The sequence below is a fragment of the Cetorhinus maximus genome, chromosome 12 (assembly GCF_964194155.1).
Source record: "Cetorhinus maximus chromosome 12, sCetMax3.hap1.1, whole genome shotgun sequence".
In the NCBI taxonomy this organism is placed as follows: domain Eukaryota; kingdom Metazoa; phylum Chordata; class Chondrichthyes; order Lamniformes; family Cetorhinidae; genus Cetorhinus; species Cetorhinus maximus.
In genome coordinates, this window is record NC_135890.1 from 2646361 (window position 1) to 2667127 (window position 20767).

The following is a 20767-nucleotide window of genomic DNA, read 5'->3' on the forward strand; positions in this document are numbered from 1 at the left end:
AATCCAGCTCGGGAGGCGGTGGCAGTGATGGTCAGCACCAACACCCTGCAAAAGAGGACAGACACCCAGTGCCGAGAGTGGATGAATAGTCTCATACATTCCGCCTGTGTAAGTCAACCACCTCATCACTCTCAACTCACACACTCACAAACCCATCACACATCCATAGGGATCTCACACCTCAAGGGACAACACCACTAACTCTCACACACACCCTCACTCCATCAGGCTCATATCCTCTGGATCTTGTGTCCTCATCCCGTCCATGGCTCCACTCACCACACAAACATTCCACTCAGTGCCATGTGTCCTGCTCACACTCGGTCCATCTGTTTCCATGCAGGAGAAGCTAGCTTATATCTGCAGGGAGAGGCCTCAGACCTGGGGTGAAATGGCCCACATTAGGCCCCTCACTCACTTTGAGGAGCATGCCATCGCGCTGACAGGTGAGGATGTGGACGGTGTGCCTGCAGTGATGGCAAGGTCAGTGGTGAACAGCCACCTGAGGATTCTGCACCACATCCTCACTCTCTCAATGCAAATGTGAGTGCTCTCTCTCTCCTGCTTTTGACTCTGCTGCCATGCACTCATTATCTCTACTCTGGTTCACAGGGAGCTCTGCCAAGCGACCAACACCCTCAGCCAGCCAGTCCCTCAGCTCCATCCAGGTCCTCACCTCCAGCCAAGAGGACACCTCCTCCATTGAAGAGCTGGAAATAAGCAGCCTGGAAGACCCGTCACAGCGCTTACCCACACCCTGCACCAGCGCAGAGACACACACCTCAGTGGGACCTAGATCTAGTGAAGGTTCAGGTTCGCAGTCTGGTGGTCACTGCACGGACTCATGTCCGCAGCAGGAGGAGGCAGGCTCAGCAGAGCTCCCCAATACTTGGAGCACTGCTGAGGAAGAGGCATCTGTGAGGTCCGAGACAGATGATGAGCCTCTGGGTTGGGTTTTCCAACTCATCGTGGAGAGTCAGCAGAAGGCGGGGGAGCATCACGCAGAGCTGTTGGAAGCCCTCAATGGAGTGGCACGCGAGCTGGAGGAGTGCGCCCGCCTGCTCTCTGATGAAGTGTTGCCCACATGTATGTGTATGGAGGTCTCCATGGGAAGGATGGCAGTCGCCACAGAGACCCTGGTCCAGCAGAACATGGAGGTGTGTGCAGACCTGCACTCCATTACGGGAGCCATGGGTGAGCTCCTGCAGCAGCAAAGCGAGACGGGGCATCTCGACATCCCTCCAGGTGCTCCTTCCTTTCAACAGTCAGGGCAGGGCCTTGGACACCCGAAGGGAGAAAAAGCGGCAGCTGGACACCCCTGGGTCATCCACTCAGGAATCTCAGAGGCTGTCTGCCCCCTCTGAGTCCCCTTTGCCTGTGACCCCCTCAACCTCATCCTCTGTCCCTGCAGAGGGAGCAACTGGCCCACAGGAGGTCAGCCAAAGCCAGCCGGGGCCCTCAAGGCCTTGGCTCTCCAGAGGACCCACGCCGAAGTCAAAAGAGGCAACAGGATCAACCATTGCACAGGCTGTCTCCACCCCAGCTGCGAATGTCAGGGCAGCACCTAGAAGAAATGTTAGGCCTAGAAAAGTTTAGAAATTCTGATCACAAGTGGTTGCACAGGTGAACACAATTTCTCACTTTATAATCTGAAAATATATTCACCTTCACTGAGTAATGTATAATGTTATCTTTCAGCTTCATTGACAGGCTGTGCGAGTTCTCCCCCAGTATTCCCCGCCCCACCCCGCCCCACCCATCTCACACGTCAACTGCATGCAGCGGGACCACGGGTGATTCTGGATAGGGAATGTGTGTGTGGCAGGGCCTTTTGGAGCCTCGTGCAAGCCTCTACCAGGCACACGGACCCTTCCTCCATCACATGCATCCCAATATCCCGAGCATTTTCAATGCTGCCTGCTGGGGTTCACTATCGATTGTCCATCTGAGCCGACCTGTATCTCCGCCCACCCACTGACCACACTCCCATGCAGCACCTGTACCCGCCCAACACGAGGATCCTCTCACTTTCGATTTCAGAAACTCAGTTGTTGTAAGGTTTGTTTTCAGTTCCCCCAGTCATCCATGTCCTTTCCTCCATCACTGTTGACCCCCTGGCATCACCTTCCACCTCTCCACCACCACCTACCAACCTGAACCCTTTACTTTCCAGGGTGTCCAGGTGAACATGCACATTCCCTGCCTTCTTAAGAATCCCACCCCCATCCACATTGACCTCCCCAACCTCCTCTTTCCCCCTCCCAGGGTCTGTGTCTGCCTCTGAGTCCCTACCAACCCCCTCCCACCTTTCCTGCTCACTGTTCCCTCTCTCATACTCGCCATTCTCTCCTACCGCGCCCACCCTCAGCTCGCTCCCCAGGGGACAGTCATTAACTCCACAGACCCCTCCTTTGAGCATTCACCTGGACATCCCCCTCCTTACTCCCCTCTCCCCAGGACTACTTCCTGCCCCTGGACTCCCTCCTCCCTGTGAACTCCTTTCTCCCCCCGCCGAATTTCTTCCTCACCCCAAAGCCCTTCCCCCCTCTGAACTCCTTCCCTTATGTCTTCCTCCCCCTTACAATTACCTCCCCAGTTGCTGCATTCTCCCCTGTTACACCCTCCTACCCATACTCCCTTCCCCTTCCCAACCTCACCGCCCCACCCACCCCGGTACACCTTCCGCTCCCAATCAAACCTCCACCTTCCTCTTCACTCCCCCAACCCCCACCGATAAACACTCCTCTCCCACTCGCAGCTGGACCTTCCTCTCCCCCGCCCCCTCGCCGATCATCTGTAGCAGCCCATGGCCAAGGCCGTGATGTCCCGAAGCAGACTATGTGCTGCCTCAGGAAGATCGGCTCGGAATTAAAATTTGGAATACAAATGATAAAAAAATTTCCCTGACATGTCCCTTCATGCGACACTGTCACAAGAGTTGGGACATGTCCGTAACTTTTAGTGAAACCTTTAATAAAAATTTAAATACCCTCAAGAAACCTCATCCTGCCCATGGATGAGGTTTGATGCTTTTTCTGAAGCCCGCCTGGGACTCCCTGCCTGCCCTCCGACCTTAAGGTTGGACGGGCAGGTCCATTAATGACCTTAATTAGTTTCTCAATGGCCTCAATAGGCCGTTGACAGGTCGGCAGGTGCACAGCTGACTTGGCTGCGCCCTCCCCGCCAACCTGAAAATGAAAATGACGCGGGGTCACATCGGGAGTTCCACCCGGCATCATCCCACGTCATTTTACGTGTCGACAAGCGGGCCCCGCCCCCGCTCGCCGACTGTAAGATCCTGCCCAATGAGAATTTACACTCAATGGGCTGTGCTAGGTATAACTTCAGGGGCTGAATTTCCCCCCCCATTGGGCGGGGGGGGGCACGGGGGGTGGGGGGGGGGGTGGGGGGGGGGGGGGGGCGCGCGGGGGAGGTTGTGCGGGGGTGGGCGGGAGTGAGAGTGAACCTGATCAGTGCCCCCGATTGGATGCACGCCGCCGTTTTATGCGGGCGGGCCAATTAAGGTCCGCCCAGCATGACGCTCGCCTGGAAGCGCTGAGCGCTCCCTGTGCAGGTGGGGGGAGGATGCCCTGAGTGGTTCCCTGTGCTCGTTCACACATGCACACTAAAGAACGCAGAGATCTCCCTAAGGCACAGGGGTGTCTCAGGGAGATTTGTTTAAGTTTTAACCAGACACCAGACAAATCAAAATAAAGAAATTAAAAACTTTTAAAACATGTCCCCTCATGTGACATGAGCTGGGACATGTCAATTAATATTTTAGAAAATTTTTATTGAATTTTTAAACACTTCATGAAACCTCATCCCGCCCGTGGATGAGGTTTCATGAAAAATGCGAAGGCCGCCTGGGCTCTTTGCCTGCCCCCCGCCAACCTTAAGGTTGGACGGGCAGCTCATGTAACTAGTTTAATTAGTTTTTAGCAGGCCTTAATAGGCCTTTGACAGTTCAGCGGGCACGCAAATCTAAATGACGCGCGGTGATGTTGAGACGCCCACCCAACTTCACCATGCATCATTTTACGCATCAGCGAGTGGGCCCTGCCCCTGCTCACCGACTGGAAAACTCTCCCCCAGCAGTTTTGTGTGTGTAGACTGGAGGCAATATGAGATCAAAAGCAGCTGTAATCCTCCAACTGTCTCCACAGGAACCAACATGAAACTCTTAAGGTGAAAATGCTTTGCCTGGTGTCTGGTTAAGCCTACGGGTTGCTGTTGTCTTAATGGAGATTAGTTTGAGAATTTGTTAAAAGTTATGATTGTAGCCGTGTGTACATATATTTTAACCTGTGTAAATTAATAAAATGTTTCATTTAGTTTAATATAAAACCTCTTGAGAACTGGTATGATTTCTGAATTTAGAGTTGCATCTTAAACATAACACTTAAAATTATAGGTTATGACAGTTGTTTAAAGTTTCCCTCTGGGATTTTTTTGAATTAACTCCACTTTACCAACTGCTCAGTCACAACACGCATTAAAACTTTACACACTCATTTGTGATATGCAGTTGAAATTATCCCAATACCTTCAAAATCTATTGTAACAAATCTTTGCTCGTTTACTTTCACAATCACTATTTCACATTGATAACATTGTCACCCGTGTGGCATTAACGATTGACACTTCATCACAACTTGTGCAAATTGGCTGTTCTACTGCACTTGTTTCACTGGAAAGTTAGTGTGCAGGTTCTCCAGTCCCAACAGTAACGCAATGCAGCACCCGCTCAACACACTGAGCACCTGTCCTGGGTTGTGTCACTTAAACTCTCGATTAAACTTGGCAAGCCTGCTGGCTTTCCTGAAGAATCGGAAGCTATTTACGACTAGGCAGGAAGAAGCACTAACTTAAAACTAAACAGATGTGCGATAAAAGCAGCGCAGTGATAATGAAGAAAGACCTCAGATACTTCCGAAGAACTGTTACAAGCAATCACACAAGAGTATTGACTGATTAACAATATTATAAGACCATGTTAAAAACTATGGCTTAGCTGTTGTGTTTTTAAGCAGTCACTGACCGCGAGGAAATAAAAAGCATGAAGGATATTGTATGCATAGAACATAAAAACCACATCAGTTACATGTTCAGTTCAGGTTACATCACAATCAATCTATTAATTACTATGCAATGTTGTGCTGGCAAAAGTTAAAATGCTGAAAGCTGTTCACCATGAGAACACATCCCTCTCCCAATGTGATCTAAGCGGTTCTTACAATAGGTGAAATAATAGGGATCCAGATTATTAATTTTCAGTACTTCTCAAATGGTTCCGCATTTTAAAAATGACAACACTTTAAACTAAAGGTGCTAGTAATCATATCTTTACAAGATTCTGGAAATGTTACTGGATACCACAGAAATTCAAGAACATTTTACAGTTATTATTTTATATTTTTGGCGTAGTTTGGTAGATTTATGAAATTAGGGGTGTGATGTTGAAGAGGAATGCACGGAGATTGTTCTGAAAATGTGGTGAAAATAAAAATATAATTAAATTGGAGATAACACACAAATTAATTCAGTTAAGGGTTAACAGTCGTTATGGTGAAGTGCTTGATGACCTTTGTCAATAAACATTTATGTCAAAATGCTCTGTCATATTATTAAATTATGGCATGCTGTTTATGCATGGTGTCATTAAATAGACTGTTCAATTGATCTTCCTACCCGGGAAAGGTTAAGCCAGAGAAGGCTCACAAACGTGATTAATTCTTCTCAAGAAAATTATAAGGATTTCAATTTAATTCAGTGTTCAACTCTAAAGTCAAATGTCAATGTTATATTAGGGGAACAAACACAAGAGCAGTGGGAGGACCGGAATCATCATGAACATCTCGTACAATCATTATACAATATCTTGCATTAAGAAAAATTACCGCAGTCAAAACTGCGCAATAAATTGTGAAGCAAAATATTAATGATCTTTATTTGCAAATTCTTATCAGAAATTATTAATCAATGAACAGGAGTCAACTGCAGCAAAATAATTATTAGATTATTAATCTTTTGTAATTATAAGTAAAATCTAGCTGATCCCCTAAAGGCTCAGATGCTAAATGCACCGAATGCTTGGAAAGGAAAGGAACACTGTCAGGTATAAAACAATCAAAGTCTACAGCACAGGAGGAAGTGATTTGGTCTGTTATTCTGTGACCACTCCAATTTTCCCTATTCCCTGTGAAGAAGCATTTTTTTTATTCGTTGATGGGATGTGGGTATCGCTGGCTAGGCCAGCATTTATTGCCCATCCCTAAATGCCCTTATTCAGAGGGCATTTAAGAGTCATTATCTGAAAAGGAAAAATGTGCAGTGACAATACTACAATGCCACTGTCTCCCCGTACATAGGCACCAATATACCTGACCTCTCTCACTGAATGATCATTTTCAACTAAAGACTTCACCATTATTCCCAGCTTATTCACTGTATCAAAAATCTCAATTAAATATTCCCTTAGTCTTCCCTGTTCAGGTGGAGATAGTCCCAGTATCTTAAAGTAGACTGGGATAGTGCTTCCACTTGTTCCTACACAATTCACCCAAAATCGGCCAAACCACCAAAATGGATGGTGCAATTTCATCACATTTTATACCCAGTGCTCATATGCTATAGTTAAAAACACATTGCATTGGAATCCATCCCAATCCACAAAACCTGACTCACACCCAGACCGGGTTAGTCATCATGCTGAGGTTCCACTGATTGCACCTGTTTCTTGACCTTCGATGAGGTTTTTTAAATTAAGCTCATTTTTGGCGTAAGGGCACTACTGGGCAGGTCGTAAAAAAAAAACAAAAAACTTAATTTACTAAGAAACTGACTAAAATGCAACCAGTAAACAAGTAAATTAAACTAGTAAATGAATCATAGAATGGTTACAGTGCAGAAGGAGGCCATTCAGCCCATTGTGTCCGTGCTGGCTCTCTGAAAGAGCAATTCACCTCGTGCCACTCTCTTGCCTTTTCGCCCTAGACCTGCACATTTTCCTTTTCAGATAATGATCCAATTCACTTTTGAAAGCCTCAGTTGAGCCTGCCTCCACCACACTCTCAGGGCAGTGCATTCCAGACCTTTAGCACTTGCGATGTAAAAAGATATCCCCATGTCATCCTAGCTTCTTTTGCCAATCGCCTTAAATCTGTGCCTTACGGTTCAGTATTGTTCTTTTAAAGTTACTTTCAGTTATTTAAAATTGGGTTACGCACAGGTAACCCAATGTAACCTCTGCAACATGGAACACACTGAATAAAAATAGTTACTTTTTTGTGATTAGACTCACATTCAGCTGTATTAATGAACTGCACCAGGTTAACTCTTAAATAAATTAAGGAATATTTTTAATACAATTTTTTAAAAAAGAATTACATTGCAAGACACTGCCTTGTGGTTCATGACCGGTTTTCTGTTTATGTAAATTAGTTTGAGTGAAAAAAAACTTGAATCATAAAATCAATTTGTTAAAACTCCTGCAGGTTTGAACACAGCTTTCACCTGGGTTGTCATTTACACTCGATATGAAAATTCCATCCGCCTAGACTGCAGCTAAAACCTTTAACTTTAGGACTGAGCGCCAAAGTAAGGGGGGGAATATACGATTTTGTGAGTTTTTTTCCAGATTATTCCTTAAATGGGATTGAAGGTGCTTTGTGTATAGCGATGGTGGGTTGGGGCTTTCAATAAGTTCCTGGAAGCAATGCTCCCATAGCTTGAAGCTGAAAGCAGAAAGGTCATAGTCTCATCTCCTGTAGTTACAGTGTCTTATCTTTCCACAGCCGCCCTTCACTGCTTGTTACATTCTTGCTGCTTGAGCTTATCTTAAGAATGGCTGCTTACATGCAGCCAGTTACGATGAGTCTCATTTGCTGATTGATAAGTCAATACATGTGCGACACTTGCACACGGCTGGTAACAAAAGCAAAACAATTACGCAAGTACACACTTATCTAGCAACGGCCACTGACTCAGAACAGGAAAGTCTGGTGTTGCCACCTAATTCCTATTGATCAGTTACCATGCTGCTTTCCCCAAATACTTCAGTGCAGAATTAATTCACTCATATATATATATATATATATATCTATTGTTCTATTTCAGCTGAAGATTTGGAGCTGGTAACTGATCTAGAATTGCCGAACCTACTCAAATAAAATAACGTTGAGATTAAGTATATTTTTTTTTATGTTCCATGCAGACTTTGCTTTTATTTTCCTCAGTAGAGGCTCTTTATTTCAAATTCTAGAGGATATTTTACACTACCAACATATGCAAAAGGAAACAATTATGAGGTACACACATCTGTCGAAAATAAAAAGTTGCTTTAAAGTAAAAATAATTTGATTCCTAAGAGAGGTTTTAAGAGTAATGATTAATGTTATTTCTTTCACTCACTTCACGAGGTGCTGGTGGATTTGACTGCCTGGCACTCAAGTTATAGGGCAATTCCGTAGTTGTTTGCTGTGGCTCCTGGCAAGGCAACCTTCAACCAGCTTTCCAGGGGGAACTGAACAGTATCTATCGCATCCTGCACTAAGTGCCCCTCCTATCAGCTGCAAACACACTGAACAGCTTGTACTTCACCAAAGGCATGACGGGTCTGCATAGTAACAAACTCAGTTGTACAGACTAGAAAGGTGCAGGGATAAAAGCAAAAAACTGCGGATGCTGGAAATCCAAAACAAAAACAGAAACAGAAATACCTGGAAAAACTCAGCAGGTCTGGCAGCATCGGCGGAGGAGAGCACAGTTGACGTTTCGAGTCCTCATGACCCTTTGAAGGGTCACGTCAACTGTGCTCTCCTCCGCTGATGCTGCCAGACCTGCTGAGTTTTTCCAGGTATTTCTGTTTCTGTTTTTGTTTTAGAAAGGTGCAGGGTTTGGTCTCCCTGTTTGCGTGGTCAATCTCAGTTGGGCTGGCAATGGGGGGAAATATGGTTAGCCTCAGTTCATGAAGAGGCTCCTGCTCCTGATCTACAGCTGATGACTCCCAACTCAGCGTTGATACATTTTGTAATGAAATGTGCATTCATCCCACCCCAGCCTGGGTTCAATGCCTATCGGTGAGAAAGGGTAGGTGGGGCAGGAAATTGACGGGGAGAAACAACCCCAAAAAGCATTCATGACCAAATGTTGGAAATGAAAGGTGCTCTGTGAACAATTCAAAATTCTGATCAAAAATACCTTCAAAACATCGAATAATCTTGCTCATTCTCAGTTGTATGCTGATAGATCAGCCATGGACTTCCAACACTTTCTATTTCAGTGTACTAGTAACAAAGGTTTTTCTTCTTACTTCAAATCCCAGAGGGGAAGCTGTTTCTTCTGTTGTTACCCAAAGTGCTTCACATGGAGCCATTTGAGGCAAACCTTCCACTGTACACTTCACAGAATCACAGGATTGTTAAGGTGCAGAAAGAGGCCATTCGGCCCATCATATCTGCACTGGCTCTCTGAATGAGCATTCTCCTTCCTTTTCCCCGTGCCCCTACACGTTGTTTCTATTTAAATAATCACCTAATGCCCTCTTGAATGCCGCAATTGAACCCGCCTTCACCACAATTCCACGCCCAACCCACTCGCTCTGTGAATAAGTTTTCTCTCACATCACATTTGCTTCTTTTGCAAATTATTTTAAATCTGTGCCCTCTCGTTCTCAATCCTTTTATGAGCAGGAACAGCTTCTCCCTATCTATTCTGTCCAGCCCCTCATTATTTTGAACATCTCTATCAAATTTCCTCTTAGCCTTCTCCTCTCCAAGGAGAACAGTCCCAACTTCTCCAATCTATCTTCGTAACTGAAGTTTCCCATTCCCGGAACTATTTTTGTAAACCTCTTCTGCACTCTCTCCAATGTGTTTACATCCTTCCTAAAGTGTGGTACCCAACACTGTACACAATATTCCAGCTGAGGTCTAACTAGTGTCCTATATCTCCTTGCCCTTGTACTCTATGCCCCTATTAATAAATCCTAGGATACTGTATGCTTTATTAGCTGCTCTTTTTACCTGTCCTGTCACCTATAATGACTTATGCACATATACAGCCAGGTCCCTCTGCTCCTGCATACCATTTAGAGGTCATCCTTGCATGGAGGTCACCCTGAATCAGGATCAAAGCTTTGTGTGTGCTGGCTTAGCTGTCCTGGTTGGATTCAAGCAGAGATAAACTGGCCTAACCCAGAATCCAGCACTGAAAAGGATTTACAGGAACGGTCCTAAAAATTACCAGGTATTTGGTACCTCTGAGCACAAAATTGAACACTAATGGTGAGAGCTGAATTTCTACTGTTCTGGTGAAATGTGGCCTTTGTTTGGAAAGTGAAGGGAAAGCTAGATGGAGACCAAGGGTTTATTTGAATTGCAGCATCCATAGAGTTCCATGAAATAAAAGCACATTATCTTTTTTTAAATTTCCATACAGTAAAATGTGCTTTTCAGATCCCTTATATAAAGAGATCATCAATCTCCAACCATTATGGCACCGATAGAGGATGCATTCATTTCCCTCGGAAGAGAGTGGATCATGAGCAATAGAAACTGCCAAAGGCTAAGGTATATAAATGGCAGATCTGAGACCTAACCCAGAGCCCTAGAACTTTATTTGAAACTTCCAAAGTTACTTTATGGTCTGACACATATATCTTTCAATGACTTAACTCCCACCTACTACTCACTTGAACATTCTTGGTCATTTTGCACAGCCTCAAGCACCAAGAAACATCCCAATTTATTTCTGAAAATATGTTCCTGCAGAAAGACCGGAGAGTGCATTGCTCGGAAGCAGCTTGTTAATAGGTAATGCAACAATACTCTTGTAACTCTGAATAGTTAGGGGACATGGACTTTTCCAGACTGGTAGATACTACCACAAATGTAACTGTTCACCCAAGACTTAAAATAATATCATTGTTATGGAATATTCTCATAATTGTTTAACTAAATTTATCTGTACAAATTTAAATTCCTAATGATCCTTTTTATTGTAAGAATTTTTGAAGAATTTGAAGGTAACATTTTCGTATGAAAGTTATCACCCGAAGAGATTCCCCCAGATTGTTAAACCCATTTAAACAGATGGAGTTTTAAAAGAAAAATAGATTTTCATTCCTGCATACAGCACCTTAAAAAATCTTTCAAGCGATCAAAGATTTAGCAATGAATTACTTTGTTTATTCTTTCGAACTCAATAAAATATGTTATTAATGTTTATATGTCAATAAAAATGTTATTAATACTAAAACCAAAGCAACTGAGATAGGGAAATACAGAGAAAGGCCAGATGCTGTGGACATATTACAACACAATCACACGGACAAGTGACAAAGAGATAGATACAGATGTGCATAGTTTGTCAATATCAACAAATGGTTTGATGTCAAGAAGGTCAACCAGAATGTACTGGCGGCTTGGGATCAATTAAGAGAAGTCTCTAGATCAAAGATGAAGATTTAAACTAAAATGAATGAGGCTCACTCCGAATGAATAAGACATGATAGATCTTTGTTACAGAATTTACCTGAGGGCACTGCACAGATAGCAATGTAAATAGAGTGGAGACAGATCAGTTCAGGTCAAGAACATGGACATAAATAAATTGCTGGAACTTACAGACAGTTTATCCTGTTGAGGTTGATGATTAGAGGGAGCAGGTGTTTGTATAAAAAAGGGCCAAATTTTCGCCTGTGTGCAGAAGCACATTTAAGTATGCCATTGGCCATACTTTGGATTTTGTTTGGAGAAAATCCAATTTTCCTCCACATTTCCATCCTTGCACCATTTTCCTCTCGCCTTTTTGCAGGAATGTCTAGTGTGCAAAACGCACACCCACCCCTAATGAGGTGAGGCTCCCCATTTGAAATGGGGAATGAAAATTGGATTTCCTCACGCACACCATTTTCGTCTGGTGGTGCGGAGTTTTGGAAGCTCATTAAAAGTACATCAGGTCTGAGTGTTTGTGAAGAACATAGAAAACTTGCGAAGGAGTTGGAAACATTCTGAAAGGCAAATGTAAAGTGTTTTCATGCTCCAAAATTCACTATTAGGTGTTGTTAATGTTAATGTATTTTTAATGTAGTGGATCACCATAGGGATCTGCCCTTTGAAGTTAAGTTGAACCTTACATTGGCCAGCATTGTGTATCTGTTCACATGCATTACAGCATTTTTCCTATGGAGGAGTCAGGAGAAAGCACCATAATGCAGTGAAAAATGTTACAAAATGTTCTTTTAATTGTGATTTTAAATTGCCCTGGCTGATATATGTAAAACAATCTACACTTGAAAAAATCTAATCACTGCTCCCTTACATTGATTGACATGCACCCTACTTTGAAATTGAAATCAGCACTTGGCCAGGCAAACATGTGTTGCTCATTCCAAATTGCCCTTTTAAAGGTGGTGGTGAGCCACCTTCTTGAACTGCTGCAGTCCATCTGGTGCAGGTGCACCTACAATGCTATTAGGAAGGGAGTTCCAGGATTTTGATCCAGTGACAGTGAAGGAATGGTGATATAGCTCAAAGTCAGGATGGTGTGTGTCTTCGAGGGGAACTTGCAGGCGGTGGTATTCACATGTAACTTCTGCCCTTGTCATTCTAGGTGGGAGAGGTTGCAGATTTTGAAGGAGCCTTGGTGAGTTGCTGCAGTGCACCTTGTATATAGTACATACTACTGCCACTATGCTTTGATGGTGGAAGGTGGTGGATGGAGTTTTGGTATAGTGGACTACTTTGCCCCTGATGGTGTGGAGCTTCTTGAGTGTTGTGGGAGCTGCACTCGTCCAGACAAGTGGAGAGTATTCCATCACACTCCTGACTTGTGCCTTGTAGATGGTGGACAGGCTTTGAGGAGTCAGGAGGTGAGTCACTCGTTGCAGAATTTCTAGCCTCTGACCTGCTCTTGTAGCCGCCGTATTTGTATGGCTGGTCCAGTTCAGTTTCTGGTCAATGGTAACCCCCAGGATGTTGATAGAGGGGGATTCAGTGATGGCAATGCCATTGAACATCAAGGGGAGATGGTTAGCTTTTTTTGCTGTGATTTCTGTTTTGTTATCATAAGCTAATAGGAGTATAAGCATTAAAGATTTTTTTTCACATGGCAGAGTACAATTTTTTTCTATGAATCAATGACTTAGGGACATTTATTAAATGGTGAGAGATTTATTCCCGCCCCCTCTGCCCCCAAAAGAATGTAAAATATTTTGCATTGATATTGCCTGGAATCAGAGGGCTGTACATAGTGCATACTGGGTGAGTGGCTATGGAGGATTCATGGGAGGACATAAAAGTGCCATGTGATGGCAATGGTGATCTGACGGGGCATGGATTAGCAATGGGGTGAGGGAGGTAAGAGATGAGGTTTAGGGGCCGTTAAACACTTTTGGGAACTGGGACGCTGTTGCTTTCTAACTGGCCCACCTCCGCACCCATATTCTACCGGCACTGGTTCACCGCTTGCAAACCGCACTGTGAACTGAACCCCAGTGCGTAAAGACAAAAATGGCATGTGAAGACACACGTGGGTCAAATTTTCCCAAGCCAGGGGAAGATTTGGCCCAAATGTCTCCTATCATATCACAAGGTTTTGTCAGAGTGACGTAATGAAGGCTGACAGCATCTCATTCGCAATGTGACAGAACAGGAGAGAATCACAGGCAAAATGTCCACTCCCCAACTGCCTGCAACTATAAGTTTTCAAACATAGAAATGAAAGGTGTCAGTGATGGCTCTCTTGCCTCAGATTCAGGGGGTTGCAGGTTCAAGTCCCACCTTTGAAACTTGAGCATATAATCCAAGCCGACACCCCAGTGCAGTAATGAGGGAATACTGCATTGTGGGAGGTGCTGTCTTTCAGATGAGATGTTAAACCAAGTAAAAGATGTAAAAGATCCCGTGGCACTACTTTGAAGAGAAAAAGGGTTATTTCCAGTGCCCTGGTCAAGACTTTTCTCTCAATTAACAACACTAAAACAGATTATCTGGTCACTGAACAAAAACAGAATTACCTGGAAAAACTCAGCAGGTCTGGCAGCATCGGGGGAGAAGAAAAGAGTCGACGTTTCGAGTCCACATGACCCTTCAACAGAACTCCTGTTTGTTTTGGATTTCCAGCATCCGCAGTAGTTTTTTGTTTTTATCTGGTCACTGTCCCATTGTTGTATAAAACATTGTTTGTGAATATTGACTCTTGTGCTTTCTACCTTACAACAGTGCTGAGACTTCGAAAGTATTTAATTGATTGTAAAGTGCTTTTTGATGCGTTGAGTCATGACAGTTACCACATCAATGCAAGTTTTTCTTTCTAACAAAGGTCAATTCAAGTAATTAGCTTTATACCATTGAGGATTATGTAATAATTCAGTGTAATAGTTTCCTTTTAAGTAATAAATACACCATAAGAAAATGTGCCACCTGGTTCTTATCCCTATTTAAAACCAATCTTTGAATTTCCAGCCATTAATTTAGACTCTGTCTACGCTATTAATGTGGTGAGAATTAGCTTTGATGTTAATACAGAGTAAAAAGAAGCTAAATCCCCATGTCAGATTAAATTCAACTCTGATATAAGTGGGTTTTAACCAGACTTGTGTAAACAGGCTCATCCAAATACTCACTTGCCTCCAGCTGCCTTATGGCATGCACTAACACATGCCACAAGAGATAATTGGCCTTGTAACTTGATACCACCTGGTTCCGAGTTGAAAGGGAAAATGCAATGCTCCATGTTTCCTTAACCATACTGGGAGGCTTTGCTCACGTCAAATACCCAGGCTTCAATTAAAAGGGAAAATGGAGCCATAATACCACGTCCAATTCATGATTTAACTCCCAAAAGCATAGGCCATTGAAGCATCACTGACACCTCCCTGCTCATTGGGGTATCTCAAAAGTGAATGGAATTGACCAAAACCATGTTTTGCATTCTAAAGCTCAGAACTGCTTCTTGTAGGGCAGAATTCTCTGCCTGTCGGGCGGGCAGTGCGGGAGCGGGTGTGGGCGGGTGCAGGTGCAGACCCAATCGCCGCCCGCGATCAGGTCCACGTCGCCATATTACACGGGTGGGCCAATTGTGGCCCGCCCAGCGTGAAACGCGGCTCCCGAGGACAGCGGGAATGGGCGGGCGGCAGTGAGACTGCTATGATCACCGGGTCCAATGGCAACCCGGCGGCCTGTTTAAAAGTGCAAAGCTGTCAAACATGGCCAGGAGAAGGGCTCCCCAGAGCGCTGCTGGTGAGCAGGCCGGGCAGGAGGGTAGGGCAGGGGGGCCACTGTGCCCCTTGTTTCTCAGGCCTCCTCGAGTGGCGGGTCCTCGTGCCCCAGGATGGGAGGAGGAGGCCCCCCCCACATGACCAAACGTGCCTGGGAGGAGGTGGTGGAGGTGGTGAGCTCCCGCGACGTGGTGCGACGCACCTGGATCCAGTGTCGCAAGCGTTTCAATGACCGGTTACACTCAGGAAGGGTGAGCACCATGTTTGCATTGGTCACTTAACCCAGCAGGTAGGCTCTTCCCCCCTGGCCGCCCTCCTCCCCACCAGCTCTGAGTGTAGTTTGGCCAAGGGTTGGGGGGGGTAGGGACAGGCCTGGCATCTTTGTGTGAGTGTTCGGCAGCTGCGGGGTGAGGAGACACTGGAGACCTGCAATGTCCCACTCTGGTTGGGGTGGGACAGCAGCAAAGAGAAACCACGTACAAGTTGCACCAATCAATGCTCTTCTCTCCTTTTCTGGAGAAGAATGCTCATAATGCCGTCGAGCGGGTGAGGACTGGCAGAGGGCCGGCATAGTTGGCCATCATTAGCAGGTTTGAGCAGGATGCCCTAGATCTGGAGAGGTGCCTTATGCCTAGGTCCACCGGTGTCGGTGAGGCTGGGAAGCCACGAGCAGGTATGTTTGCCCAGTACTGAGGTCACCATTAGTGTCCCAACAGCCATGGCAGTGCTGAATGTTCAGTGATTGAAGTTTGCAACATAACTTGACCATTGCTTATGGAAGGATGAGCCCATAATGATCTGAGGACAGGGATGCACATTGACATTGTCTCCACGTTAACTAATGCCCTTGTTCTTCCTTTCAGCATCAGCGGAGCAGGGCCGGGAGGAGGAGGCACAGGGTCCCCCTCTCACACCTGAGGGCCCTGAAGTCTCTGACCTGCCAGTGTCACACCAACTCTGCCAGGCAGGCGCCAGCACAGATACTAGCACCTCGGTAGGAATTAGATCATTGGCAAGTGTCCTGGGGCACAGCGGTGAGGGCACTTCACAGTTGCTGGAGGAACTGGCAGAGACAGAGAGTGCCCATGGCACCAGCAGTGGGAGGACTGCAGGGGACCAGGCACAATGATGGGCCTCTGGAGTCGTCCATGAGGCAGCAGATGCTGAAGGTCCAGTAGGGTGTGCGGGAGGATCTGTCAGAGATAAATGAGGCTACGCTTGGCTTGGTTCCCCTGGTGGAGGAGCCCACATGGACCAACACTGATGCAATGAGCCTCATGTCCGATCGCCATGCTTCCTCCATGGAGAGAGTGGTGACTCTCGTGGAGAGGCTCCTCCAGGAGACCAATCAGGGCTTCCTGGGGATGTGATTGGACCAGCAACCCCTCACATCAGCATTGACCTCAGTTGGTCACTGCCAGTGTGGGAGATGGTCTGGGCACCAAGTTTCCCAGCTCGGTGCCCATCCATCCACGGTGAGCAGGAAGGTCCGAAGCGACCTCACGTTGGCGCAGCAGCTGCCTGTCGTCTCTGTGGGCACCTCTCAGGGCGCTCCGGATGAGGGCAGCAGCTCCTCCGCCCCTCTGCCAGTGACCGTACCATCCGGTGAGGCTGCGACGACTGGGGAGATGCCAGCTGTGGAACTGGCAGCTCCCTCCCAGTCGGGGCCAGCACAGGCTCCACGGGCCAGAGGACGACCGCCAAAGTCATCGAGGCCAACAGGACAGCAGAGTGAGCAGCCTGGATCAGATATCACTCCCAGCGAGGGGTCAGCACCAAGACGTAGCACCCAAAAGTGAAAATTTAAGGCACCTTAGGCACACGACGGGTTTCTCATTGGTGCTCGTGTTGCCCCCGCATTGAGGTCACGATTATTTGGTCTGGTGTTTAACACATTGGTCATTTTGTTTCCTTAAATTCATTTTGTTATATCATTAAATTTAGACATGTGACCATAGCTGAGGGTGCCTCTTTTCCTCTGCAGGTGGATGGTTACCCATGATGTTATGAGTGAATTGCGTCACATTGAGCTTTATAGACAAGGCCCTTAGTTAATGTTCCTATCCAGGCAGATTTAGCACTCGGGTATCGAGTATGGAGCCTGCAGCACAGGCTTTTGTTGGAGGTCCATCTGTGGTGTGCTAGCTGAAGGTTCATTGGTTTGGAGCATCCCGGGTGCCCCTGCCTTCCTGGAGTATGCCCGGGCCAGCGGCTACCCTCTCAGCATTTCCCTGTGCGTGCTCATCCTCGGACTCACTGCTGGACTCATCATGTGCAGCCGCAGCCACTGCGTCGACATCTTCATCGTCCACAGTGTCCCCCCTTTCCAGCGCAAGATTGTGGAGAGCGCAGCATGCAACCACTATCACCGACACACGATCTGGGGGGTATTGGAGTGCACCCCCTGAATAGTCCAGGCATTGGAAGCGCATCTTGGGAAGACTGATGGTTCTCTCCACCACAGCCCTTGTGGTGCCGTGGCTCCTATTGTACCGCTGCTCAGCTTCTGTTCTTGGATGGCGGAGAGGCGTCATGAGCCACCTTCTGAGGGGATAGCCCTTGTCACCCAGCAGCCATCCATCCAGCCGGGCTGGAGCACTGAAAAGCCCCGGCACCTGGGAGTGTCTGAGGATGTAAGCATCGTGGGAGCTGCCTGGGTATCTTGCACAGACTTGTAGAATCAGCATCCTGTGATCACACAGTATCTGCACGTTCATGGAGTGGAAGCCCTTCCCGTTGACGAAGGCACCGGGCTCACCCGCTGGCGCCTTGATGGCCACATGTGTACAGTCTATAGCACCCTGGACGCGGGGGAAGCCAGCAATGGCCGCGAAGCCTCTGGCTCGCTGTGTCTGGCTTGCCTGGTCGCAGCGGAAGTGGATGAAGGTCAATGCCCATCTGAACAGAGCGTCTGTAACCTGCTTAACACAAGTGTGGACAGCTGATTGGGAGACACCGCAAAGATCACCCACCGAGCTCTGGAAGGAGCCAGAGGCATAGAAGTTGTGGGAAGTTGTGACCTTCAGAGCTGCTGGCATGGGATGTCCACCCTCACAGTTAGGAGATATCTCAGTCCCAATCATCTGACAGATATAGTTGACTGTCTCCCTTGAGAGTCGGAGCCTCCTTCGGCACTGCACCTCAGTCATATTGAGGTAGCTGCTTTACCGCCTGTAAACCCTGGCAGCAGGACAGTGGCATCTTCTGTGGCCCCTTCCGCCTTGGACAACCTCTTGGCCCTGCACCCCTTGTGCCTGCGCCTGTCCTCCCAAAGGTGGCTCCCCTGGAGGCTGAATGTGCACTCCTACCCACCTGCCCATTGTACCCGTGAAGATCACATGGACCCCGAAAAATCGTCGTCAATTTGTGCCTCAAGGGCCTTAAGTGGCCTGTTGATTAATGGCAGGCGCACATCGGAGATCATTGCGCATGTGCCGATCGAAATTGCTCTCACCCGATGTCACCGCGTGTCATTTTATGCGTCGGCATGCAGGGCCCGCCCCCGCACGCCAGTGGGAAAATTCTACCCGTAATGTTTAACCTTGGAGGTGAAATTACTTTCTCATTATGTAGTGGCGAAGTGATTTGCCCTTTTTTTGAAATCTTTCTGAAGGAATATTAAACATCTGCGTTCCAGAAGTTTGGGTATGCTCATCTGCACTAAAAAGAAATCCTGGAGGACAAATTGGAAAAGCTTCTGAAAGAATTCTCATTTAGCGAAATAATCACTTAACTAGCATAAGGTGTGCAGTTTGGAGCTTCACAAATGTTCTGGGAGTAAAGAGTAGTTCAGGAGATGCAGAGTAAGGTGACTGTGCCTATGACTGTTCTGTGGTGTTCAACACAGTCAAGTATCTAATCTCTTTCATCTCTGCTCAACTCTGTGCTCTATCTAGGAAGAAGCTACAGCTCCTTACTTTCAAAGAAAAGGAGTTCATAAAATTATACCTTAATGAGGTAAAATAAACGCAAAATAATCCATCTCAGCAGCAGGATAAGGCAAACCAGGTTTATAGTTGTGAAGGGTAAATTTTTAAAAAGGAAATACCAGCAAATATTTCCTGCTACAGCAAATGATGAACAGCTGGAGTATGTTATCCAGATGAGTAATTGGAGAAAACAATATGGTTAGATTTCTGAATAGCTATGATCAAATATGTTGAAGGGCTTTCTTCATACAAAACTATGCTGAGAGTAGGTAATTATTATGCTCTTAGACAACTTTCCAATTCTTTTAGCATGTCCCAACCTCAGTCATCATTAGCACTGGAGTATAGAAAACGTGGCACAAACTAAAAGGTAAGTTATGAGACAATCAAACAGGTATCATGTAAAATATAGAGAGAACATTTTGCTTTTATTTAGTGCTGAAAATCCATTGGGCATACAACTAGTAGCACTGTGACACAAACTTAGAACAACATAGCATAGGAGGGGCGTATGTTGAGTATTCGGTGGGTGCCACGTACTAAGTGCTGCATTTGAAAGTGCTCTGTCCTGTTCCACTGATCCATCCTCGCTGCACTGATTAATTACCGATCACAATTTGTTTCCACCATTGTGAATGCTGCAAACCCATAAGTAACTGTTCCGATTTGAACCATATTTGTGACTTGTGTTTCCAAACTCATTGATACGTTAAATTTCTTGTAGAAAATATACTGCACGAATGTATTGATGGTAAGTCCTTTGCTATTAGGTAAAGAACCTAACTGAATACCAGAGCTGATGAAGCATTCAGGGGATGTTTTTGGTAGTCATGCAAATCTTCAAATGTGTGATGGGATTTGGAGCTGATGTAATGGCTCATCCCTCATTCTGACAACTAGAACAAAATGTGTTTGCTCTCTCAATATCTGTCCATATGCTACACAAACAACCATTATAGCCTCTAAATGTGTTTTTTCCCCTGTTTCCTTGTTCTTGGATCTTGAACAATTGAACCCATTTCTGCACAATTGTCCAAGAAGTAAAGAAACAAATGCAAAGTATGAAAAGTCCTTTTTTTATACACTCTTAATTATAATAAAATAAATTAAAATTTTAAGTGACTAGAGCATATATCACACACGTAGAAATCCAACACCAACGCTCTTGCTTTGTTTCACAATTTGCTGAAAATAATTCTTCACTTTCCCCTAAGTAATTTGAACGAGAGCAACACCACAACAGCTAAGGGAGACTTGGATACGGTGATGGGGCTGAGAAATGTGAATTGTAGGGGGTCAAGGAAGAATAGGCTGGATGAGCCAAATGTTCTCATCTCCTTTCCTATTTAACCTAGCAAAAACCCTTTGAAAATAGTAGGGGAGCTCTCCTGTCTTGGCCAAGAATGATCCCTCAATTGACATTACTAAAGAAAAGTAGGCTATCTGGTCATTATCACATTGCTGTTTGATGGACCCTGTTGTGCATGAATTAGCTGCCATTACAACAGTGACTATGCTTCACAAAGTACTTCACTGGCCACTATACTGCTCGGGATGTCCTCAAATCGTGAAAGGTGTGATAGAAACGTAAGGTTTTATTTTGAAATCAAACAGT

General features: G+C 45.8%; 1 protein-coding gene across 4 annotated transcripts in view; it reads right to left on the reverse strand.

The window, feature by feature from the left end:
- The window catches only part of LOC144687166 (semaphorin-3D-like), a 380732-nt gene that overhangs the window by 278297 nt on the left and 81668 nt on the right, over window positions 1-20767 (reverse strand). The window contains exon 1 of one of the 4 annotated variants that reach the window (XM_078552908.1): window positions 8413-8532. The exons of the other annotated variants lie outside the window; for them this stretch is intronic. The gene's annotated coding sequence lies outside the window, so the exon portion shown is untranslated. Of the gene's footprint in view, window positions 1-8412; window positions 8533-20767 lie in introns of those variants that run through there. 4 annotated transcript variants of the gene reach the window in all.